The sequence below is a fragment of the Pan troglodytes genome, chromosome 3 (assembly GCF_028858775.2).
Source record: "Pan troglodytes isolate AG18354 chromosome 3, NHGRI_mPanTro3-v2.0_pri, whole genome shotgun sequence".
NCBI lineage: Eukaryota > Metazoa > Chordata > Mammalia > Primates > Hominidae > Pan > Pan troglodytes.
In genome coordinates this window covers 15,453,146-15,478,848 of record NC_072401.2, presented here as the reverse complement: position 1 = coordinate 15,478,848, position 25,703 = coordinate 15,453,146, and the positions used below count along the sequence as shown (strand labels likewise).

General features: G+C 36.2%; 1 long non-coding RNA gene across 1 annotated transcript in view; it reads left to right on the top strand.

Annotated features, from left to right (window-relative positions):
- The first annotated feature begins 2,219 nt into the window (after positions 1 to 2,219).
- LOC104005995 (uncharacterized) overlaps positions 2,220 to 25,703 on the top strand; it is a 38,088-nt gene continuing 14,604 nt past the window's right edge. The window contains exons 1-6 of the long non-coding RNA XR_001716778.3: positions 2,220 to 2,340; positions 2,767 to 2,957; positions 5,107 to 5,207; positions 10,276 to 10,431; positions 18,142 to 18,314; positions 18,690 to 18,846. This is a non-coding gene — a long non-coding RNA (uncharacterized LOC104005995). The remainder of the gene's footprint in view (positions 2,341 to 2,766; positions 2,958 to 5,106; positions 5,208 to 10,275; positions 10,432 to 18,141; positions 18,315 to 18,689; positions 18,847 to 25,703) is intronic.

Here is a 25,703-nt window from a genome sequence, read left to right as displayed (position 1 = left end):
CCCGCCACTCTTTCCCAGCCTTCTTATTCCTTATAAGGTGTTTGTTTTTCCATCTGACCCACTATGTACTTGAACTGTTTATCTGTCCTCTCTCTGAGATCACAAGCCCATGAGGAAAGGTCCATGCCTGTTTTGCTCACTGTTGTATCCTCAGCACTTACAACGATGCCTTGCACATAGTAGGCTTTCAAGAGTTGGGAATTGCATGCACTTATTAAAGGGGTTGTTGAATTAATAAATAGCAATTTTAGGAAATGATAGCTAAAAGAATACAATAGTAATACAAGGGTCTGTTTATAAATGGTTAATTTGTTTTCAGGAGCTGTCCAAACACCATGCAGATGCTCCTAGGATTCTTAAACTAGCCAAAAATAATTCCAGGCATTGTCAGATATAGGATAAGTACATGAAGACAGGTAAGTCATCCCAAGACTGTAACGCTGGGGAATAGATAACCCTGGAGTACAAGGGGAAAACTTCTGTCTCAGGAGACTAGAGTTGGGACTCCAGGAACACAGGGGTTCATTACAGGAGCTTGAACAAAGAGAGGAGTCAAGACCCCATCTCATAGAAATGGAACCAGTTCAGGAGGCACTGCAGTTAAGGTCAACTGGATGCCTTACTTCCATGCTGCTGGTTTCTTTCTGTGGCAGAGCCCATGCCCATAAATGTAGTTAACCCCACAGAATGGGAAAGCTTTGAGTCTTTAGATGGGAGCTAATTAGCTCTGGTTTGGAGTTGGAAAAGGAGAAAGTAGAAATTAAGATTCATTCTGACCTTGACCAACTTCAAGGTGCTTTATTGATGTGGCACTCAAGAGTAGTACCATCCTCAATTACTTCTAGTTCTCCTACTTTTCTAAACCTTCCTTCATAATTTCCTTCTTCACTTTCTCCTTACATATTCTTTACGTGTGAGAGTTCCTTAGGCTTATGTTTCTGGTCCTTTTCTATATTTCTACCTACTTTTTCTAGATGAATTTATTATCTTGTTTTCAAACATCATCTAAATGCTAATGTCTTCCAAATCCATCTCTTTAGCCTCATGGTCAAAATCATATTTCCAACTGCCTGTTTAACAGTTTGACCTGGGTGTCCTTCAGCCACATCAATTCAATGTGTCTATACCTGCATTCAACATCTTCCCCAAAATCTGCTTCTCCTATTTTGCTTCTTGTCTTGGCTGACGTCATCATCACACAACCAGTTTCTCAAGCTGAAACATGAGTCATCCTCTTCCTTCATCTCTCTCACCCTCCAAAAACAATTGTCAACCATGCTCTGTCAATTATACTGCAGAAACGTTACTCAAATGTAATTCCTTCATGTATCTCCGCATTCCCTTGCCTTTCACCTTCCTGGAACACAAGTGCCCAATAAGTATTTGTTGATTAGTAATTGCCCAATGAATGCTGTAAGAAGAAAAGATGAAGAAAAGGAGAAAACAAGGTAAGGAAAGGAAGGAGGGAGATGGAAGGAAGGAAAGAGGTAGATGTTTCCAAAGCATGCTTTACAAAGACATGAGCCATTTTGTGGATAACTGTAGCATTGTTACCTTATGTTTACTGGAGAAAAAATAAAATGAATAATCATAATAACAATGACAAAAAAGTTATTTTCCTTCCCAATATTTTTTCCTTGACAATACCAAACTAAAAGTTTCACTCTGGTTATTACGATCTCTATTCTGGTTATTATGCCATACAAAGATGAACTCATTGACAAAGAAAAATATCAAGAATCTTCCCCTGATGACAAAGTATAGCCCCGAAACATAATAGAAGGTCTGTGTTACCCTTTGTGGGATCCAGGGGATTTATCATCCCACTCCAATACCCCCACCTAGGAGAGAACCTGTCAGCCTCTCCAGTAATTTCTGCCACGATGCTCACTGGGCCCTTACGTAGACTGACTGACTTCTCCATTGCTACTTATCTTGTATCTTTAAGGCCATGTGAACTCGATTGAATTACAAGTCTTTGTAGGCAGTTGCTATGCCTTATATGTTCTTTAATTTTCCTAGTTCTTATTGACTGATTTATGTATTCAGAAACTCTCTGTTGAGTGCCTGCTCTGTACCAGACACTGTGCAAGGCACTATGGGTATAACTGTGAAAAGAACAGAAAATATATCCATTATTCTGTACATCCTCACAGAGGCTGTAAATAAATACTGTTGACATTAGTTATGATAATTCCCAACCCTAATTGTCTGGGCAGAGTCATAAACAGTGAGACTGTAGGCTGAAACTGACCTACTAAATTGGAATCCTACTTGCTGCAATATGACCTTGCCCGGCTGGTCATCGGTGGAGCCTTGTGATCTATACAGAATATTGAGGTATGGCAAATCTAGCAAGAAGGCAGAAAAAATTACACACTGAAGCTCATCTCAATCCTGGCTTGAAATGGGACTTCTATTATTTCCTTTTCTTGTCACAATATACTTTGTGAGTAGATAAAGCGAATAATATTTTTGTTTTGTTGTTGGAAAACCAAAGCCCAGAGGTAAAGTCGTTTGCTTGAGATGGTTTGCATAGACTGAGATTAATGCCCCCATCTCCTCATTTCTCAGTCTCTTGCTTCATTAGTTGGCCCTCAGGCTAGTGCTAGAAGCAAAGACAAAGAGTGGGCCACTGCTCAGCAAGTACCTGAGTGAAACAGAGTCACAGGGACACACGCTTAAAAACGGTGCTTGGGTATATATATCCTGAGGACTTGAAACCAGTATGTCGAAGCGACGTCTGCACTCTTGTGTTCACTGTAGCATTAGTCGCAGTAGCGAAGACACGGAAACAACCTAAGTGTTCACCAACAGATGAATGGATGAAGCAAATGTAGCATATATACACAGTGGAATACTATTCAGCCTTAAAAAAGAAGGAAATCTGGCTAACTGCAACAACATGGATGAACCTGGAGGATATTATATAAGTGAAATAAGCCAGGCATGGAAAGGTAAAAACTGAATGTTCTCACTTATATGTGGAATCTAACACAATCAAATTCATGGAAGCTGGGAATAGAATGGTGGTTATCGAGGCCAGGGGCTGGGAGAACAGAGAATGTTGGTCAAAGGGTAGAAAGTTGCAGTTAGATTTAAAATGATAAGTATTTAAGCTGATTGATATGTTAACTAGCTTGATTCAATCATTCAACTCTGTATACATATAACATCACTGTATGCAATAATAATATACAATTATAATGTCAAAAAATAAAACTTTTTTTTTTAAAGCAACAGTCCCTGCTTCTACTAAAAGTTAAGGAGTGGAAGGGATAATCCTTCAAGTCTTCACAGTGACACCTAGCTACATGAATGAAAATTGGTAGTAGAGACCTCAGAGAAAAAGCATCTTATTTTCAAAATAACATATCCCACAGAAAACCAGAGATATTCCTCACATATGCTTACTCATTTTTCTCCTGTAGTAAGAATGAGGTCTGGCAGTATATATTGGATATATTGTATTTTTCCACATTGTGGAAAGCTAACCACTTCAATTGATAAATTAGGCAGAGAAAAGTGATGCATCTTGACTAAATATTAAATATGTAGACTTTAAGTAGATGAAGAGCATTGCATCTATCAAATTTGACCTTAATATGTTTAGAATCTTAGAAGATTCAACATTTTAAATGTTTGTTTTAGAAACTGTAAACGTGCAGTTAAAAAGAAATATCATGAAGCTTATATGGTAGCAGGCATTATCACCAGCCTTTGTACAAGGATTGATTAAATGTAAAGACAAGAGAGGAAAAACATTCAGAGGGAAGAGGGATATTGGATTTTAGTCTTAGTGCTTCATTGTCAGTGCTAGCAATTCACTTTTGCTGTCTCCTTTTTTTCTTGGGACTTGAGAAAGGACTATAGGACTTTATGTCATCTCACATCCAAAATTCATTTATAGTGTAAGCCATTGTACTAACATTGGAGTACGTAATTCATAACAATAAGAAAAAACATAGACCTCAATTTTCAATAGAAAAAAATAGACAAACTGGTACAGAGAATAAGAAACTCTAAGATTTTCATAAGGACATGAATCGTGTATATGAAAATACCATTGTTTGTAGGCCCACAGTTGATGCATATTCATCCCATATTAAGAGATAGCAAAGAGTGATATGATGGACACACCAGGGCTATGAAGTCAGAGACGTGGCTTTTAGTCCGACTTCCTCTGTTACTATGTAACTTTGGCAGTTAAACTTTGGGAACCTCAGTATTCTCATCTGTGGAGGTAAAGACAAACATTACCTGTGAAGCGGGGGCTATGGTGATGATAATTAGCAATATTTTAAGTAGAGAGTCTTCTACAGTGTTTGACACAAAATAGATGTTTAAACAAACAGAAAAAACATCTTAGCTGTTATCTGCTATGCAGTTCAAGGTAAAGAGTAGATGAGAAAGCCAGCCTGAACACAGTGGTAGTCCTGGAGAATGGATAACCAAAGCAAAAGCAAAGCAAAACAGTTACCAGACAACATGGAGGCTGGTAATGGCAGTGAAATCCTTGATTGCTAGCAGTGGAAGGAGATATCCAAATAAAAAATGAGAAAAAAAAAAGCTAAATTCCTCTTGGATCTGGAAAACATAAAAAATTTCTGAAACTTAAATGTTAAACATATTCAATGACTATTTTGTACCTCTAAGAAAGACCAGAGACCAGTTATGCAATTAGGGCAAACTCTGACTTTAAGGATATTACTGAATCCCACTACCAGTTCTGACACCTATGGGGAAGGTTATGTTTACCTGGGCATGTTAACCATCCTCATTCTCTGATTTCTTATCTGATAAATAACATAGAGAAATATGTATGAAAACACCAAATGCTGTTAGAGCACTGATCTTCAAACTAGGATATGCCTAGACCATTGTAGTCCAATAGAAATACAACACAAGCCATAAATGTGAGCTATATATGTAATGTGAACTTTTCTAGTAGCCACATTTTATTTTTTACAGACAGGGTGTGGCTCAGTTGCCCAAGCTAGAGTGCAGTGGTGTGATCATAGCTCATTGCAGCCTCCCACCTCAGCTTCCCAAGTAGCTAGGACTACAGACGTACACTGCAATGCATAACTAATTTTTTAAAAAAAGTTTTTGTAGAGATGAAGTCTCGCTATGTTGCCCAGGCTGGTCTCCAACTCCTGTACTCAAGCTAGCTTCCTGCTTTGGCCTCCCAAACTGCTGGAATTAAGGTGTGCACTAGCCACATTTTAAAAATTAAAAAGATACAAGTGAAATTAACTTGAGTAATGTATTTTATTTAAATCAATATATGCAAATTATTATTATTTCGCCATGCAATTGATATACAAGTTATCACCACTTTACTGCTTTTCTCCATCTATTAAGATGATTGTAGTTTTATGGTTTAGTGTATTTAGTATATTAAATTGGTTGATTTTCGTATTTTAAGCCAACCTTGTATTCCTGGGATACATTTCATTTGGTTATGATGTATAATCCTTTTTATATGTTATTGGATTTGGATTGCAAGTAATTTGTTGAGAATATTGGCATGTATGTTTATGGGGGTTATCAGCTTGTGGTGTTTTTTTTCTTGTGCTGTTTTTGGTATTAGAGTAACTAATACTGGTCTCATAGAATGAGTTGGGAAGTATTCTTGTAATTTTTTTGTTAAGAGTGTGTGAAGTATTGATATTAATTCTTCTTTAAGTTTGTGGTTTGTGGTAGAATTGACGAGTAAAGCCATTTGGGCCTAGACTTTCCTTGTGGAAAGTTTAAAAATTGTTAATTCAATTTGTGTTTGTTATAAGTCTATCCAGACTTTTCATTTCTTCTTATTTTAGTATGAGTTGTTGGTGTTTGGGAATTTGTTTATTTTATCTAGGCTTTCTAATTTGTTGATATACAATTGTTAATGGCATTCTCTTTTTTAAAAAGTTATTATTTACTTATTTTTTTAAAATTAATTTGTTGCTGGGCTGGTCTCAAATTCCTGGCTTCAAGTGATCCTCCTGCCTTGGCCTCCCAAAGTGCTGGAATTATAGATGTGAGCCACTGCATCCTGTCTGTAGTGTTCTCTTCTAATCCTTTTTATTTCTATGAGGTTGATGCTGAGGTCCCCTTTTTTATTCCTGATTTTAATATTTTGATTCCTCTTTTCTTGTTCAGCCTAAGTGTTCATTAATTTTATTGATTTTTTAAAATAAGTAACTTTTGATTTCATTGATGTTCGCTATTTGTTATCTATTTCGTTTATTTGTGCTTTAATATTTATAATGTTATTTATTCTGCTTGCTTTGGTTTTAGTTTATTCTTCTTTGGTAGTTTTGAAAGATAGAAGTTTAGATTATTAATTTGAGCTCTTCCTTCTTTTCATAATAAGCATTACAGCTACAAATTTCTCTCTGCTGCTTAAGCTGCACCTAATAAGTTTTGGTATGTTGTATTTTTGATCTCATTAATCTCAAATAATTTTCTAATTTGCCCTGTACATTTTAAAACCATTTGTTATTTAAAAGTGTTTAGACTACTTTTTACATATTTGTGTTTTCCAAATGTATTTGTTATTGTGACTTTTAAATCTATTCCGTGATGGTCAAAGAACATCCTTTGTGTGATTTAACAGTCTTTAAATTTATTGAGGTTTTTTTTTATGGCCTTTTAACATACGCTTTGTCACGGAGAATTTTCACTGCATACTTGAGAAGAATGTATGCTCTGCTATTTTTAGAGTTTTCTACAGATATGTTACATCTAGTTAGTTTATAGTGTTGTTCAAGTCTTCAGCCATTATTGGAAGCAGGTTATTGATGTTTCCAATTATTATTGTTAAATGTCTATTTCTCCTTTCAACTTACGTATTTGAATTCATGTTTTAGGAGGTTCTGTTGTTAGGTGCATTTATGTTTTTATTGTTTGTCTTCCTGATGAATTGACCCTTTTATCACTACGTCTTTTTTTGACTCTAGTAACAAATCTTGTCTTAAAGCCCTTTTGTCTGATACTAGTATAGCCACTCCACTTCTCTTTTGGATACTGTTTGTATGGTATACAATTTTCTATCTTTTCACTTTGGACTTACTTATATCTTTGAATCTAGTGTGTCTATTGTAGATGGCATATGATTGAATTGTGTTTGCTTCATTCTGCATTCTCTGTCTTTTGACTGGAGAGAGATACGCATTTTTATTAGAGGAATGATATAGTCATTATTTGATAAATTGTACATTCATTGCTTTATTAAAAATTAGCTGATAAGGATTATCGTATTAATTTATATTCCTTTTATAATTGATGAGATGCATTACTTGTATTAGATCTATATTAAGTTTGACGTCCTTTCATAATCTGTCTTATAGGATTCATTTTGTAACATATTTCTCAATGTTCTGTGGGTTTTGTTGTTTTTTGTTTGTGAGATGGAGTCTTGCTCTGTTGCCCAGGCTGGAGGGCAGTGGTGTGATCTTGGCTCACTGCAACCTCCGCCTCCTGAGTTCAAGCAATTCTCTTGCCTCAGCATCCTGCGTAGCTGGGATTACAGGCGCCCAACACCACGCCCAGCTAATTTTTGTATTTTTAACGGAGACAAGGTTTTGCCATGTTGGTCAGGCTTGTCTCAAACTCCTGACCTCAAGTGATATGCCTGCCTCGGCCTCCCAAAGTGTTGGAATTACAGGTGTGAGCCATCGCACCCAGCCTCAATGTTTTAATAATATTTTTTGCAATGCAAATTAACACATTTGTTTGAATTGAAAAATAGAGGCAGGATTTTTCTGGAGGGAAAGTTCAATTTGGCTTACTGGTTTGCCAATATATGTAGTACACATGTTCCATAAATTGATCTAAATATGAAGGACCACCGTTTTGATTTTTTATAAATGTATAAAATTCAAGGGCAAAGTATAATGCAAATATGAGTTCAAAGAGAAAAAAATCTAAAATTTTTAAATTAAAACATCTTTCTCGTTAAAAAAAGATAGTCATGGGTATCAGATTGTTATGATATTCAGATTTCATTAAATACATTAAAAATAATAGTAATTTAAAGTGACAAAATAAAATATATACTGAAATTACATCTTTTGCAACAATTATTTCAACTTATAATATTTTTAGAGGACTTAAAATGTATGCATAAGACATTTAAAAATGTTCAAATATGCAAGCTATATTTTGGAAAATATTCAGTTTCTTTAGGTAATTCTTACGGGAAAAAGTTTGAAGAATAGATTAAAACCCTCCAGACTCATAGTCTCTAGTTGCCTTAGTTACTACTATATTCCTAGTACCAATCACAGCCCCGTGACTGAATGAGTGAATTAATGTGTTAAGTGCCCTGAATGGTATTGCAAATTACATACTTGCTGCCTAAAGAAAGGACAACCCAGGAGGCTGATGTTTTCCTACCTAGGTTAGGTAATTAGTTAGTAGGTAGAGAGCTGGGTCTTGATGTAAATGGGGAAAGGAAAGGGATACCTACAATCCTGACTCTCTTCCAGACAGCCCTGGATGGCTACGTTTACCTTTGGCAGACCCTAGATAATGAGAGTAAGATTAGGACCTAGACTTAAGAGAGCTCAACAAAGTGTTAAGATCCATACACAGCAATTACCTTGAATTCTACACACTTTCCTGGAGCATCTACTTCTTGCCTGGCACTCTGCAAGGCACTGGGCATGGAAAGGTGAAGACGACAAGGTACATGGGCAATATACTTAAAGAAAGAGTTCTGATGAAGCAGGATAAATGCTGTAAGAGGACCATATCATGTTATAAGTTCAAGTACTGGATCCAGTGCAGTTATTGACCATTTTGGCCTACCAAAAACTGGTAACTCATATGGTTCAACCTACATGTTATATGCAAATCCATGTGAAAGAACAGTAAGTCTTGAGGAATTTATTAAGCAGAGCAAATGATGTGCAGTTGGTGACATTTGAGCTGTACATTGAAGGATAAGGGAGAAGATGAGTGGATGGATAGGTGGCAGGTGGGGCATTTGAGAGAGCATAACCAGTAAGAGCAAAAGTGGAGAGTAATGGAAGGTGCAGATGCCATCTGGAAAAGGACACTGAGTGTTCTTTGTGTTGAGATCTGGGAAGTGAGGATAAGAGCGGAAAGGAGCCTCAGACGTATGTTAAGAGTGCTGCAGGCCCAAGACAACACTGTTCCGCAAGCAAAGGCAAGCTACCAAAATTTTCTTAGAGGGAGTGTTGTTAACAGAAATGTTTAGAACCCCCCCAGGTGGCTGAATGGGGAATGGGTTGCAGATAAGGAGATTGAAACTGGAGGCACTGAGATACTTAGGAGGTGGCTGCAATAGTTAAGGTGAATATAGTAGATGTGTACAGGGGTTGAGGAGTGGGCATGTTTCTCTGATGTAATTGTCATAGTTTGGCCAATTATTAGGTTTGACGGGTTAGTTGAAAGAGGTGCAGGTTCAGGAGTGGCGGGAAAGAGTAAGCTGAGTGGAGATATCAGAGAGTAAGAGTTTTGGTCTATGGATCTTGGTTTTTGTTGGTGTGCAGTTGATAGCTGAGGCCATGAAAGTGTATGGAATTATCAGGCAAACTTACCTAGGGAAAGCAGGGAAACAGAATAAGGGCAAAGGGCAGAGGAGGGAGTTAGGGATGAATTTGTACCTTGTACTTTGCCTCATTTTATCTCTGTCACAGCACTTGTTTACCTGAGTGTCCACTCTTCACAAGTTTGTGAGATCTCCAAAGATGAGTAGGAGCTAGATCTTATCCGTTCTTTGGAATCCTCAAAGCTCCACTATACTCAAAAGGTAGCCACTTAAAGAAGTACTGACTGGATCATCCCCTTATTTTCTAGGTTTCAGGCATTGTTCTAAGTGCCACATAGGTGCCATTCCATTTCACACTTCATAATAGCTTTATAAATTGATGCTATTATTAGCCCCATTTTACAGATAAGGAAACTGAAGCATGAACTCATTCAAGGACAAAATGAGTAAGAGCCTGGATTTAAACTCAGACAGTCTAAAACCAGAGGTCACTGAGTACTAAAGCCTATGCTATGGAATGAGTGGGATCAGAGTGACTTCTGTTTAGTACTTTGCAGCTTTGAATTGCTTTCATAAGCAATTCTAGTATCCTCAAAGTAACTTTGTAAGATGGGGGGGGGGTAATACTATTATCTACATTTGATTTGTGAATAAATGAAAGCTAAAGTCAAGTATATTCATGAAGACACACAGTAAGTAGCAAAATCACCACTGTCTTCCGAGTTACATTCCTGTGTTCTGTTCACTCGATTTGTTTCCTGTGAATCCAGTTGTCTGCCCTATTGCTCAACAAGATAAAATGTCTGGGCTGGTGGCTGGAGGCTGGAGGAAGAATCTGGAGAGAGAGAGAGACTGTGGAAAAGGCATAGAAAGACCTTTGAACTAGCAGAACATATCTCTTTGAGGGACTTAGGAACTTCATTCTGGTAAGACTACAAGATATCAAACTTACTTGTGAATTCTAACATAGTCTCTTTTATTAATAATCAAGAATGTTTGAAATTTAGGTACAAACTGTGTATAGAAATGATTGGTTTGTTGGTTGTAAATGTAAACAGAGATAATTTACTAACTTGTTATTTCTTCATCCTTGCTGAGGACATACCGTAACTTTTCCTTAGGCATAACATCAGGGGTCCCTATAGTGTCTAAAGGCTTCAGTCTCTTTGGAGCCTTCTGTAGTTCATTTACTGAGGAGGATAAGATTTATCCTCTTCATTGGAGAATGGAAACAAGAATGATGGATTCTCAACTTGTATAAGGCATTTGTTTTACCTAATCCTCTACCACACACAGATTTTTTTTTTGATGGCTAGTCTCTTAGCTAGGATCAACTCACGAAAGATTTCAAAGAAACTGAAAATGAGATTGATAATAAGCTTTATACTTGTGTTCAGCTCATTTTAGTTCAGAAAAAAATGTCCCCGTACATCTGACAGATACTGCCTTATTTGAAATTTACAAATCTTAGGCAAGGTTGTCCTGCCATTTCTCTGCCATTACACAAGATTGGTTATCTTGCCAAGTTTCACTATTGCTAATATAGACTCTGAAGCAACAAATATTACAAAGGATTTATAGAAGAGAAATCTCCTGTTTTGTAAGTTAAATATAGAGTTGTTTTTTCATATGAATGGTGAAAGTATATTACCTCTATGGCCAATATGTTTAGGCCCTTAACTTATAAAATAAGCAATGTTATAGAAATTAAAACAGAGATACCTACATTCTTCTTGTTTAGGGAAGGATGGAAGGAAGGAAGAAAATTCAGTAACTCTTTCTCCTAATAGTCATATTTATAATATTAACTATTAACAATTTATAATATAAACTATTAGCATTTATGTAGTTCTCTCCATGTGCAAGGCATTATTCTGAACATTCAGTACCCTTTTCAAATCTGTGATAAATATTACTATTGTCTTCATTTCAAAGGCGAGTGAACTAAGGCACAAAGGTGTTAGGCAGCTTGCCTGAAACCACAGAGCTAATAGTAGTAACAGTATCCCAGAGTTCCTGCTCTTAATTTACTGTGCTGAAATTGTTGTGGATCTCATGATTTTGTCTCCACTAAACTGGAGAAGACTTCCAAGAGGTGGTGACAGTTTAGAAGATCTTTGTTTTTTGTGAGGATATGTGGTGTTTGGTTTTCTTATTTTTTGGTTTGTTTGTTTGTTTGTTTTTGAGACAGGGTCTTCCTCTGTCACCCGGGAGGGATGGAGTGCAGTGCTGTAATCTCAGCTCACAGCAGCCTCTGCCTTCCAGGCTCAAGTGATCCTGTCACTTCAGCCTCCTGAGTGAAGATCTTTGAAAGATGGGAGTTAATTCACAAGAATGGAAATCTAGAGAATTTCAGTGTTTGAAAGTAAACTTCTGATTCTTACTGAAATCCGGAACAGTGCTTCTCCATGAAGCAGAGATGTGATGCTGCATTAACTTTATGAGAAACTGATTGCTGAGTGTCAGCATGGTTTTTCTGTTGACCTTATTGAAACCAGGGGCCGCAGATTTTCATTTACACATTCATGCTCATTGTTAGTGTCCTTCCTCTAGGTCATACACTCTACAAATGGATGTTGTTTCTTCTTTTTTCCTTCCCTCCCTTCCTTCCATTCTCTAAGTCAATGAAATCAGTTAAACGAGCCTCTGTGCCAGGGGCTGATGAGTAAATAAATAAATAAATGAATAAGACTAGTGCTCTGGCCTTTAAGGAGACTCAGTGATTTTTTTTTTTTTTTTTTTTTGAGACGGAGTCTTGCTCTGTCGCCCAGGCACCATCTGGGCTCAGTGCAAGCTCCGCCTCCCGGGTTCACGCCATTCTCCTGCCTCAGCCTCCCAAGTAGCTGGGACTACAGGCACCCGCCACCACACCTGGCTAATTTTTTGTATTTTTTACTACAGACAGGGTTTCACCCTGTTAGCCAGGATGGTCTGTATCTCCTGACCTCGTGATCCGCCTGCCTTGGCCTCCCAAAGTGCTGGGATCACAGGCATGAGACACTGCGCCCGGCCTCAATGATGGTTTTAAATGGCCTTCTGTTCATGGTGTAAGCAGGTAAAAAAGAGGGAATTGTTACTTCAACCTGGGGCATTGGGGAAAGGCTTCAATGGAAAAGCTTAGTACTTGAGTTGAATCTTAAAAGATGTGTAGGTTGGGGGTGAGATAGAGGGAAATGGGAAGAACATTCTAGAAAGAGGTATCGGCAAGAATAGCCAAGCCTTGGAGGAGACAAATAGTAGGAAATGTTATAGAAAGGGAAGAGGGTGTTGCCTAGATGGAGCAAAGGGGTGAGGTGAGGCCGTTTGAACAAGGCTGGAGAAGTAAGGGAAATCAAGCCAGTCGAGACAGGGATTCATCACTGAAAATCCACTTCCAGGACCTGCACCCAACACAGGACCTGTATATGGTTACATAATTTGAACATTCCCAGCAGTTTGTCATCTAGTATCTGAGATTCAGGGCTTCAGGGATGCTGGATACTTTTACTAACATATTCTATGGTGTTTTATATAGGTCCTGGCAAGATTAACATTATTGTTTTCTATGATGACAAATAACTAATACGAAATGAGGATTCGTTTGACCTTTCATATAAGGTCTAGAGAATGTTTCTTCACAGCTACCCCAGACCTTTGGTATAGCATCTGTTTTTCAGTTCTAATGCAAAAGTATGTTACTGAGATTGAATATTAACTACTGGTAATATTCATTCCAAATACCTATTTTCATCAAATTTCTTTTTATTATCTTTTAAGTTCAGGAGTACACGTGCATGTTTGTTACATAGGTTAACTCGTGTCATGGGGATTTGTTGTACAGATTATTTCAGAGGTATGGAGCCTAGTACCTATTAGTTATTTTTCCTGATCTTTTCCCTCCTCCCACCCTCCACTCTCCAGTAGGTACAGGGGTCTGTTGTTCCCCTCTATGTGTCCATGTGTTCTCATCATTTAGCTCCCACCTGTAAGTGAGGATATGTGGCATTTGGTTTTCTCTGACTGCGTTAGTTTGCTAAAGATAATGGCCTCTAGCTCCATCCATGTTCCTGCAAAGGACATGATCTCATTTTTTATGGCTGCATAGTATTTCATGGTGTATATGTACCACATGTTCTTTAGTCTACCATTGATGGGCAGTTAGGTTGATTCCATGTCTTTGTTGTTGTGAATAGTGCTGCAGTGAACATACACGTGCATGTGCCTTTATGATAGAATGACTTACATTCTTTTGGGTATATACCCGGTAATGGGATTTCTGGGTCTAATGGTAGTTCTGTTTTTAGCTCTTTGAGGAATTGCCATACTGCTTTCCACAATGGTTGAACCTGATTTACATTCCCAGTGACAGTTCCATCAAATTTCCCAAAACATAAATATGTAATACTTGTGATATGCCAGAGAATGTTATATGCATTTTACTAACAATGCAATGAGAGATAGGCATCTTCATTATCCCTAGCTGATAAATAAGGAAACAGTAGTTGAGTAACTTGCCCAAAGTTATAAGCTAGTGAATGTGGGAGGTGGTAATTGTACACAGGCAACCTACTCCAGAGACCTTAGGCCTGATTATCATTTATCTACTCTTCCAATTTATATATTTTTTTCAAACTAAATCACTAGACAGATTTTTAATTTCTTTTCACCACTTGTTTAATAGACATGACACTATATTATGTTAATATAATTCACATATACAAACATTACATGCCCATATGTGATACATGATAGTTATTATAGATCAGTAGTTCTCAACCCTGGATATACATTGAAATCATAAAGTGAGGGAGGTTTTTGTTTGTTTGTTTTTGTTTTTGTTTTTGTTTTTGTTTTGTTTTGTTTTGTGACAAGGTCTCATTCGGTTGCCCAGGCTGGAGTGCAGTGGCCCGAACAAGGCTCATTGCAGCCTCGATCTCCTGGGCTCAAGCAATACTCCTGCTTCAGTCTCCCAAGTAGCTGGGACTTTAGGTGCACTCCACCATGCCTGGCTAATTTTTAAAATTTTTTGTACAGTCAAGGCCTCATCATGTTGCCCAGGCTGGTCTCGACTTTTGGGCTCAAGCCGTCCTCCTGCCTTGGCCTCCCAAAACGCTGGGATTACGGGTGTGAGCCACTGAACCTGGCCCATGTGATGAATTTTTTAAAAAATTGTTATTGGCTTAAGCCCCACCTCCAGAGATTCAGATGTAATTGCTTTAGGTGAAGCCTGGACATCAGTATTCAAGAAACTCCCCAGGTGATTCTAATATTCATCTGGGGTTGAGAACCACTGTACAGACCAATCATTTATGGTTTACTTCAGGCACTGTACTATATATTTTATACACATTATTGTCATTTCACATGACAACATGATTAGATAGGGTATAATTATTGGTGTTTTACAGATGTGGGAACTGAGGAACCAAGGGGTTATATATAATTTGCCCAAGTTCACACACCTAGTAAATTGCAGAGACAATGTATGAGGTAAAACCACATTTTCTTAGTTGTAACTACCATGCATAAAAATTAATCTGTGTCATAAATTAATTTATCAGCATTCTGGAATATATTTATTTGTATATACGTGCTAAAACTCTTAAAATCTCAATAATTTAACCAATTTTCCATTCGGTCTGTTAAAAATACCTCTGAAACTAAATTGTATATCTATTTCTATTATATACAATATATATTTTATATTATGTAATATATTGTTATATATGCCATGTATTTCTAATATTAACCTTTTCATTTCATCTTTTTTACTTCTGCATATCAATATGTAAAACATTCTAAATAAGCTTTCAAATACATGAGTAACTTTTAACACCTACTGGTTGTTAATATTTCTATTGAGAAGAAAATAATATAAAAGCCATTTATCCTTAGTGAAAAAAACTTAAGTTACACTGTGTGAAGAATGTCCTAACCACAAGCAGCATCCAACAGCTAATATTGTTTTTGAGCACGTTTGCTACTATGCCAAATAGAGTGTCTGCTACTTTCTGTGTATTATTTCATTTAATATATTCAATGCATTACCTCACCTCATCTCTATATTTAAAACTTCCACGTTTGCATATCTAGCTCAGGACTCCCTTCTGAGGTATGAACTGCTTATTCAACTACCTACTTGATGTCTTCCCTCAGATGTTTGAGAGGTACCTCAAATATAACGTGTGCAAAATGAAGCTCTGTTTTCCTCCATTTTTTTTTGTTTCCTCAGTCTTTTCCATCTCAGTAAATGGTTCACCGTTTACCCAGTGGCTTCATGCCGGAGAGCTAGGACACATATTATATTTGTCTTCCTTACCTTCCAAAATGATGTTGTTCGTTTTATCTCCAAAGTGTATCTCAAATCCATCCATTTCTTTCTATTGCCACTGCCACCACTGTAGTCCCATCCATCGATATCTCTTGGCAGAACCTTACTATAACCTCCTAACTCGTTCCCTTGTTTCCACTCCTGCTCTCTTATAATTCATTCTTTACCCAGTAGCCAGTGTTGCATCCAGTTCATCATTTATTTTTTTAAAGTTATCCAGTGGTTTCCTTGGCCTAGCCTACAAGGCCCTGTGTCTTCTACCATCACCTCAACCCCTCACACGCCATGCTCAACTATCCTGGTCGTTCAGTCTTCAAACACTCTAAACTTTGTTCTGACTTAGAGTTTCTGTGCTTGCTGCTGCCTCGGCCCAGCTGACTCTTCTCCCAACTGCACGGCTGGCTCCTCATCTTTCAAACTTCATCTAAGATATATTTCCTCCTAGAAACCTTCATGGGCTGTCCACTCTAAAGTGTCCTCCTTCTCAGGTCATCTTTTATTTCCTCAGAAGCATTGCTCACCAATATGTAAGATTTAATTCATTTATTTATTTTATTGTCTATTTCATTTGAATATGAGATCCATGATACACTCAGATATGCCCTGTTTGACTTATCCCCAGCTAGTTACTTAGCATGTAGCACAAAATATGCTCACAATAGAAGATATTTTAGTTCTATGTTAAATGAATATAAATGTCATGAGTCTTTAATATGCAATAAAAACATAATAATCTTTCCCTGAGATTTTAAGAGAAAAAGCTAGACTAATGGTTCCCGAACTCTATTTTATGTAGTAATAAAATAAGAGGGAAAAAAAGCAAGAACGAAAATTATGTTGTGAAGATTCTGCTATTGTTGTTAAGTATGTCTAGTTATAAACAAGAAAATCGCCACACTTTGTATGTCTGCCATCGTTGTACCAGACAGAATGGTGGAGAGCTAAAAGCATTCTAGGCCAAAGATTGCATCTATAAAGGCACAAAAATGGAGATGGTATGGTGGCTTGGAATAAAATCAGTAAGTATAGTTTGAAGAAAGTGACCAATAACAAGTTTGAAGAAGTTGACAGCTTTAGATGATGGAGAGTTTTATAAACATGCGAAAGCATTTGGACTTAACTCTATAGGGAGTGTGAAGCTCTATAGCATAAAACAGCTTTCAATGGGAGAATGATGTGGTCCAATTTGTATTAAAAAATTATTTTGTGGCCAATATGGCAAATGGTTTGGAGGGAGATGAGATACAAATCAGAGAATCCAGTCAGAAGGCTGTCGGAATAACCCAAAAGCGAGATGGTAGGTCAGGCTTGAAATGAGGAGATGACATTGAGGATGAAGTGAAGAAACTGGTCTTTGCTATTAGCAAAATAGCAAAAATTCTTGGAATGATTCCCATAATGTTCCAATTGAACACTGGTTCCAGTTCTGGCTTCTATCTTCTACCTATGAGATTTCAAATGCATTTCCATGTTGCATATCAGCTGGCCTCATAACATCCTTTTTTTTTTTTTTTTGCAAATATATCTTAAAGAAAACCATTACACTATAGAGCATTCATTATGAGGATTAAAAGAAGAAATGGATGTGAAAGCACTTTTAAAGTACTAGACAAATGGAAGCTATTTTTATTACCAGTAAGTCAATTTAGTTTACAAAGAGAAAAATCACTTTCTAGCATGTAAGCTCTGGTAAGCAAACTCCCTAGGCAAAATGAATCATTCTTACAACCATAGCACTTTTTTGTACTTCTATCATAACACCTCTATTAATTATAAATTGTTTATGCATTTTTTTCATAGTGTATAAATCTTTTGGAGGCAGAGACAGAGGAGTCTTATGAATCATGCACCCTGGTTTGTGGTAGACAGTAAATGGTCAGCAAATGTTAATTGCATGCATGAGTGAATGACTAGTTCACAGGAAAGGATAAAGCCAGGTAGCAGGGAGCTGGTACAGACATCAGAGATTAAATAAACAATAGGGCAAACATGTTAAAGTGAAAAGATTTAGTGTTATTAATGATCATATATTCCATTTTAGTCTACAAGATATGTATAGTGTATGTAGTGTATATACTGGTATATATATGTGTATATAGATGTATATATATGGTATATATATGTATATATATGGTGTATATATATGTGTATATATATATGGTGTATATATATGTGTATATATATATGGTGTGTATATATATATCTTGTAGACTGTACTACAAGACTGAATGCCAAAATTATCAACTTGCTGTATGTAAAGTTATTTTGTAATACTAATAATTAAAAATCCTTTTGTAGTATTATATTTGTTTATCCATTCATTCAGCAAATCTGTTTCCAATGCCTGTTAAGTACAAAACACTGTGTGGACATGTTCCTATTCTCAAGACATTTGCTATACAGTAGGAAGGAGAGGAGGGCCTGCTCTCTGCCAAACACTGTCCTAGGAGTTTTGCACAATCCATTGAGTATTCTCTATATTTTTAACAGCCCTGAGAGGTAAGCATTATTACACCCATATTACAAATAAGAAACCTCAACACATGGACACAGGGAGGGGAACATCACACACCGGGGCCTGTTGGGGGGTTGGGGGCTAGGGGAGGGATAGCATTAGGAGAAATACCTAAGGTAGATGACAGGTTGATGGGTGAAGCAAACCACCATGACACGTGTATATCTATGTAACAAACCTGCACGTTCTGCACATGTATCCTCGAACTTTAAGTATAATAAAAATAATAATAATAGAATAAAATAAGAAACCTCAACTAAGAGAATATTATTAATTTCGCTGAGACCACAGAGCTAGGAAGAGGCAGAGGCAGGTCGATTGATAACAAGGAAGAGCATCAAGGATTATTTCTTTTTCAGAGTCTGGATCCATTGCAGCCATTTTGAAATTAACAAATAATAAGGGAAGGCCAACAAGGACAGATGTATAAAAGTATAATGAATCATAACAAGAGCTTCATCCTCCTGGAATTATTGGTTTAGTAGTACGATTTGGGAAAATGAATACAATCACAAGGTAGGATCTTAACCAAAGATGGTCAGATCATTGGGGGAAACAGCTCTCAGAAAGTGAGCAGCATCTAGGTGTGATATGAAAGTGTTCTGGGCTTGGAGGGCCAGAAGATCACTATTTACGACATCACTGCGGTTCTAGTTGTGTGGTGGTGGGAAGGACACTGAAATTTCTTGACCTCACTGCCCTAATTTGTTAAATATAAGAAATAATAGAGCTTTCTACCTTATTTTAAGAATTAATGGGTGGATGTATGGGAAAGCAGTTTCTAAAACATGTTACAAATTTATGATTAAGAAAGCCAATTTCACAGAAACAAATTTTTGGTATAAGAGTCATCAAATAAGAGAAAGTATAAAGAAGTGACTTATACATGCTTATCCCTAGTAACATGGTGTCTGTTACACACTAAGTGCTTAATAAATACTTTTTGAGCTTAGCTCCCGAATGACTGAAAGACACAAGAGAAAATCAGATTCTCTCTCTTCAAGTGAGTGGGAAGACATGTTACACCCAACTTGTAACCTATTCAACACACAAAACAGTTGTCAATAAATATTAGTTATAATCTAAAGTGCTGATTAAATTGGATCTTCTTTGTCCATTTGGTTGTTTAAGATACATAGGTACTTATGTGTTGCAGAGAGGTATGTACGTGAGTACATGACTGTGTGTCTGTGTCTAAAAGAATATACTTGGGAGTTCTGGGGAGCTGTCCTCATATTTGTTTGGTTCTGTTAAGTATCTAATTCCTTTCTATTGGTGAGGGTTGGAAGCATGCAGCACAATTGGGCTCTAGAGTAGTACCATATATTTTCCATGGATATTATATTTCAGCAGGTATTATAGACACCCGTTAAAGGGATAAAGCTTAAGCCTGGTAATGCTATACACTAGCCGGAGAGAGAATTTATTTGAGGAAGGCTGGTTTACTTAGCAGCATCAAACCACATATTCGTAGTTATCAATCTGCCTACCACAAATACCTTTAAATTAAATAGGTGAGTATACATACACATGCCTTTGCTAAGAATGTGGCCAATACTCACCTACAAATCTTAATCTTGTAAGGAATAACAATAATAAGATTACTAAACATTATAGGAAGTCTTTATTCTACTTTAACATTTCATTCAATGCCATTTAAATGTGTTTTTGTAATAAGATGTTATTAAGAATAAATGTTTAGAACCTCTGCCTCCTTGAAGATAGAGTAGATTATTTGCCTCTCTTCCTCCCACTAAGGACAATGAATAACCCTGAATATTATATACAAAACAAAAATCTAGAAGTCCAAAAGGTAAAGAAAAGAAGGATAACTGTCTAGGCATCTTGGAACCCAAGGGACAGTAAGGCCCTTTGGTTTCCTTTTTGCCTTGTATATCCCAGAATTGGAGGTGGAGAAACTAAAACTCTGTAAATGCTAACATGTTCAAACAGCAAACAAAGCCCCAACAAAAGCCTGCTCTCTGTAGTCAAACAAACAAACAAACAAACAAAACAGGAAAAGGGCAGTCTAGCAGCACAGAAGCTTTAGAAAATAACCATTCTATTCCAGCCAAATACTACAGAAAAAAAAAATGTGGCCTGGCTATTAGCTATGCCAGCAAAGACCAAGTGGGTAGCCTAGAGCTCCACCCTTGCTAGGCTGTAACAAAGTGTTTCCCCCCAACACCCTAAACATACCTGGATGGTGTTAGATGGTGCTGGATGGTGTTAGAGGAGGCCGAGTAGAAAACTAGTACTTTCATTCTTGCCGAGAAATAATGAAGACCCCCACTCACAATGTCAGTGGAGACCACATGTAAACCTGGACTTCCACCTGCACCCTGCAGTAATTAGGTTCTACTCCTTCACACTACTGAGCCGATGTCAGAAGATACCTAATGGAGAGTCTGGACTTTTGCTAGTGTTCAGTGGTAATGAGGCCATACAATCCCTGTAGTGACATTGGAGGACATGTGGGGAGCAGTAATGAGTCATTTGCACTTTTATCCAGGGTGGTATCAGGGGAGGACTAGTGGGGAGCTGAGACCCCCACTTCCTCTCAGTAGTGACATGGAGCCCCCTGTTCTCAGGTATCAACAGGGGCCAAGTGAGGAACCTGGACTTCTGTCTCTACCTGGAAGTAATGAGTCAATATCCCCTTCTGCTGTTGCCAGAGTGATATCATAGATAGCTAACAAAAGTATAAAGTTAAAATAAAATCTGGAGTTTGTTAACAAAATACCCAAAATGTCCAGGTTCCAGTCAAAAATGATTCATCAAACCAAGAACCAGGACGATCTCTCTTGAATGAATAATAACAACGAATGCCAACACTGAGATGACAGAGATGTTAAGATTTGAGGAGTTTTCAACCATTATTTTTTCAGCTTTCCCTTTTTTCTCCCTCCCATATTCCAATGACATGAATGTTAGAGCTTTTATTTTGGTCATAAAGGTCCCCAAGTCTCTCTTTTTTTCAGTATGTTAAGATTGCATAATTTTCATTGTTCTCACTTTCAGTGTACTGTTTATCTTTCCTGTCCCATTTATCTGAAAAAGAAAGTTAAAGCAGCTATTATAAAGATGCTTCAATAAGCAATTATAACATGCTTGAAACAAATGAAAAAAAGTAGTTTCAGCAAAGAAGTAGAAGCTGTAAATAAACTCAGATTTTAGAACAGAAAATGCAATAACAAATAAAAAAATTCAGTGGATGGACTCAACAGCTGAATGGAAGGAACAGAAAAGAATCAGTAAACTGAAAGAAAGAATAATAGAAATTATCCAATCTGAACAATAGAAAATAAACTTAAAAACTGAACAGATACTCAGGACTTATGTGACTATATCAAAAGATCTAATATTCATATCACAAGACTACTGGAACCAACAGGATATAATCAGTAGTTACAGAACACTCAATCGACAACAGGATATAATCAGTAGTTACAGAACACTCAATCGACAACAGGATATAATCAGTAGTTACAGAACACTCAATCGACAACAGAATACAAATTTTTTTCAAGCACCTATGGAACATATGCCAAGTTAAATCATATTCTGAGTCATAAAAAGAACAACAACAAACTTATAACAATTAAAATCATCCAGAGCATGTTCTCTGACTATAGTGAAATCAAACTAGAAATTATTTAAAAAAATAACAGTAAAACCTCCAATCACTTAAAAACTAGACAATTTACTTCTAAATAACCTTTGAGTCAAAGAAGAACTCTCAAGGGAAATAAAAAAATACATTGAACTGAATGAAAATGGGAATAATACATGTCAGAATTTGTGGGATGCAGCTAAAGCAGTACTGAGAGAAAAATTTATAGCACTAAATGCTTACATTGGAACACAGGACACATTTCAAATTAACAGTCTTAGCTTCCACCTCAAGAAACTAAAAGAAGAATAAATAAAGCAGGCAAAAGAAAGGAAATAATAAAGATAAGAGTAGAAATTAAAATTAAAAATAGAAAAAGAGAAAAAGAAACAGTTGGTTCTTGGAAATTTCTAGCAAGAGTGACAAGGAAAAGAAAGAGAAGATGCAATTTACCAATATAAAAAAATGAAACAACTGATATCACCACAAACCCCAAAGACATTAGATAATAAGTGAATATTCGAACAACTCCACATACAAACATTTGATAACAAATAAAATGAACCAATTCCTCAAAAAGCAAACTCTCAACACAATAAGAAATAGATAATTTTTATAGCCCAACAACTCATAAAAATTGAATTTGTAACTTTAAAACTCTTTGATCCCCACCCAAATCTCATTGAATTGTAATCCCTGATGTTGGGGGAGGAACCGGGTGGGAGTCTATTAGATCATGGGGAGGGGAGGATTTCCCCCTTGCTGTTCTCATGATAGTGAGTTCTCATGAGATCTGGTTGTTTGAAAATGTGTAACACTTCCCCCTTCTCTCGCTCTCTCTTCCTCCTGCTCCTACATGTGAGGATGTATTTCTCCCCCTTGCCTTCCACCATACTTGTAAGTTTCCTTAGGTCTTCAAGCCATGCGTCCTGTACAGCCTATGGAATTGTGAGTCAATTAAACCTCTTTTCTTCATGAATTACCAGTCTCAGGTACTTCTTTATAGCAGTGTGAGAATAGACTAATACATTTCCCAAAAAAGAAGTATCCAGTCCCAGATGATTTTACCGGAGAATTCTACCAAATATTTGAAGAAGAACTAATACCAATTCAGTGCAGTCTAGTCTCTCTAGAAAACAAACTAGAACTACTTCCTAATTAAACTTATGAGGCTAATTGTATTTTGAAATGAAAACTCAAAAGAAGTACAGAATAAATAAAACTATAGGTAAATATCCCTCATGAATATAAACACAAAAATATTTTATAAAACATTAACAAATATAATTCAATAATATATAAAAATAAAATAATTATACATCATGACCAAAATAGATTTATTCCAAGGATGCAAGTCTGGTTCAATATTGAAAAACCAGCCAGTGTAACCCACCATATTGCCAGAGGAAAGAAAGAAAAAAACACACAATCATGTTAGTTGATGCAAAGAAAACAAAATAAAACAAAAAACATTTGACAGAATTCAGCATGTATTTATTATAAAGCTATCATAAAAAATAGAAGTACAGGATAACTTTCTCAGCTTGAGTAAAAGAATGTAAAATATCTACAGCTTAGCATTATACTTAGTGATGAATTACTGAATGCTTTCCCCTTAAATTGAGAAGCATTATACTTAGTGATGAATTACTGTATGCTTTCCCCTTAGATTGAGAAAAAGACATGATGTCAGCTTTCATAATTCTTATTCTATGTAATGCTGCAGTTCTTTCTAGTTGTCGCAATTAAGGCAAGAAAAGAAAGACACACACATCAAAAAGAAGAAATACTACTTTAACTATTTGTAGAAGACATGGTTGTCTACATAGAAAATCTGAAAGAATGTATTTTAATAACTCTCCCAGAACTCATAAGTTCAGAAAGATCACTGGATACCAGATAAACATGCAAAAATTAATTGCATTTCTATATGCCAGCAATGAAAACACAGACATCAAAATTAAAAGTATGATACCATTTACAATTCCTCCAAAAATTAAGTACTGAGGTGTAAATATAAAAAATATGTACAGGAATTGCAAGCTGAAAACTACAAAATACTGATGAAAGAAATCAAAGAATTTCTAAATAAATGAAGAGGTGTACTATGTTTATGGATTGGAAGACTCAACATAATAAAAATGTCAATTCTCCCCAGACTGATAAACAGATTTAATAAGATTCTCATCAAAATTCCAGCTATATTTTTTATGCATGCAGACAAGATTATTCTAACAGTAGTATGGAAAGGCAAGGAAACTAGAATAGCTAGAACAATTGTGAAAAAGAATGTAGTGTGAGGAGTCACTCTGCCCAAGTTCAAGACTTATGTAGCTATAGTAACCAAGACTGCATGTTATTGGCAGAAGGATAGACATATAAATCAAAAGGACAGAATAGAGAATGAAAACAAAGGGACTACATAAATATGCCCAAATGATTTTTATTATTTTTAAATTTTTTAATTAAATTTTTTTTGTAGTTGAGATGTTTGAGTTCCTTGTATATTCTGAATATTAATCCCTTGTAGGATAAGTAGTTTGCAAATATTTTATCTCATTCTGTAGATTGTCTTTTCACTCTGCTGATTATTTCCTTTGGTGGGCAGGTTTTTAGTTTGATTTCATCCCATCTGTCTATTTTTGTTTTTGTTGCCTGTGCTTTTCAGGTTTTATTCATAAAATATCTTCCCAGACCAATTTTCTGAAGCATTTCCCTGTTTTATTTTAATAGTTTTATTATATTGGGTCTTACATTTAGTTCAAAATGGGGGTCTAGTTTCATTCTTCTGCATATGGATATTTAATTTCCCTCGCACCATTTATTGAAGAGATTGTCCTTTCCCCAGTGTATGGTCTTGGCAATTTTTGACAAAGATGGAAAAGCAATTCATAGGAGGAATTATAGCTTTTTCAACAAATGGTGCTAAAGCAATTGTAATTTATAGGCAATAAAAATGAACCTCAACCTAAACTTCACATGTTATACAAAAATGTAAAATGAATTATGTATTTAAACATAAAACATAAAACTATAATCTTTTAGAAGAGAACATAGGAGAGAAGCTCTGTGACCTAGTCTTGCGTGAAGGGTTCTTAGATATAACATTATTAGTAAGATTCATAAAAGAAGAAAATGAATAAATTGGACTTCACCAAAATTAAAAACTTTTGCCTTCAGAATGACACTGCTAAGGGAATGAAAAGACAAGATACAAGCTGGAGACCCAATATTTGGAAACCACTTGCCTGACAAAGGGGTAGCATATAAAATACATAAAGAACTCTCAAAACAAACAACCTGATTAGCAAATAGCAAAATAAAAATTGAAGCCATGATGAGTTATCACTACATACCTATCAGAATGGCACAAATAAAAATTATGACAATACCAAATACTGTTGAGAATGTGGAGAGAGTGGATCTCATTTGTGTTGCTGGTGGTATGTAAAGTGGCACAGTCACTCTTGAAAAGAGGTTGGCAATTTCTTTATAAACTAAATATGCAGCTATCATACCATTCAGCAATTCCACTTTGAGGGATTTATTCAGGGAAATGAAAGCTTATTTTTACAGAAACTTGTACAAAAATATTCAAAGAAGTTTTATTTATAATAGGCAGAACTGGAAACAACCCAGATGTCTTTTAATAGATGAATGGTTGAACAAACTGTGATATGTCAATGTTTATTCATCATCTATTTGGTGTCACAGGACTCAACCAGGTGCTTAAATACATTTGTGACTTAAATCTCAGAAT